Raw genomic sequence first — 1,412 nt, forward strand, 5'->3', positions numbered from 1 at the left:
GAGTTACTGTTTACGGTGAAAACACACTGCACGCGTCTCCTGCACGTAAGCTGCGCAGCGCGACCATTTGCGACCTTGTGCGCAGCCAGTTTTCATTAGGACACCATGTTATCAGATCTGTCAGTCCACACCGAATTGCGCGCAGCGCGCAGCGCGCCGCTCAGCTCAGCTCCGCGGACGCTCAGGGCCGCTCAGCTCAGCCTGGAGTTCTATTTTCCTGCGCGGCCGTCTGCGCCTGTGAGCGACTCTGTCAAGTTGAACAGATCAGATAAGGGCAGACAGGAACTCCGAAACCGGACATTCGTCAAATAAAACCAATTTCAAAGTGAAATAATGTTTATTTACGTTGTTGATTGCCCCTTTGGAAGTGTGAAAAGAGAGAAAGAGCAGTGGGAGAGGGGGAGCGGCTTCTAGGGGCTCGTTGCCTGCGGAGCAACAAGTAGAGAGCTAGGACTCGCCTTCTCTCTACAACAGCAGGCACTGGGAAAACGGGAGGAGAACAGACAAATGATGCAATTGCATTTTATAAAGAAGGTAGCCATTAACTGTTATCCCAAACATATTACTTTAGATATTTATGTCATCATTTACTTGGCCATGATAAGGAAGACAGGAGATCTGGGGCAAAATATATAGCGGACGAGCAGAGCGCGCAAAGAGAGCTGCGCTCTCTGTGTGGACACTTTTAAGCGACTTCTGCGCGGAGGTGCGCTGCGCGGCGCATGCGCGCAATTTTCGCCTCTGGTATGTCCCCAGCGTTAGAGAGGCTGATTAAGCTTCTGGCATACTCTTCGCGCACGCGCTGGAGGCGGGGCTCAGAGGAGGGCGCGCGCACTCTGCGCGGGCCAAAACAGAACATACTCAGTGCGCAGCTCCAGGCTCCAGGCAGTCTGAATGAAATTGAATGTAACGTTCCCAATTCTATGTATTAAATTATAAAAAACGACCCCTCCACATTTGGGAAGGCTAAGCCACACAACTAGTTCGTTATAATCGAACAGCATGCTTTGAAGGCGACTTTACGACGGTGAGGACTCAATCACAGCAGATATCCGCTGATAGCCTACCACGGAGATCTCACAGGCACAGGCAGCAAAACCGACGCGCTGATAGAAAAATCTCCATGGACGCGCCGCGCTGCGGTCAGCCCTCGCCCCCCGACACGCCCCGTGCGATGTCGTCATAATCGCCGTGCGCCCTATGCGCTTGGCTGGGCGCGAAGAGTATGCCAGAAGCTTTATAGGGGCCCGCGCTACCGCAGCTGACCACTGCGAGCCTGTGCGAGGTTCTTTTGGCGCTGTCACGCTTCCAAAAATAAAAAATGGCGGAGGCTGCTGGGCGCTGATGTTGCAATGGGGCAATATGGAGCTTTCAGTTCTTTCCATAAAAGTTCTTTGGTTTGCCGTTGTAGT

The sequence above is a fragment of the Poromitra crassiceps genome, assembly GCF_964638095.1.
Source record: "Poromitra crassiceps genome assembly, chromosome: 1".
NCBI lineage: Eukaryota > Metazoa > Chordata > Actinopteri > Beryciformes > Melamphaidae > Poromitra > Poromitra crassiceps.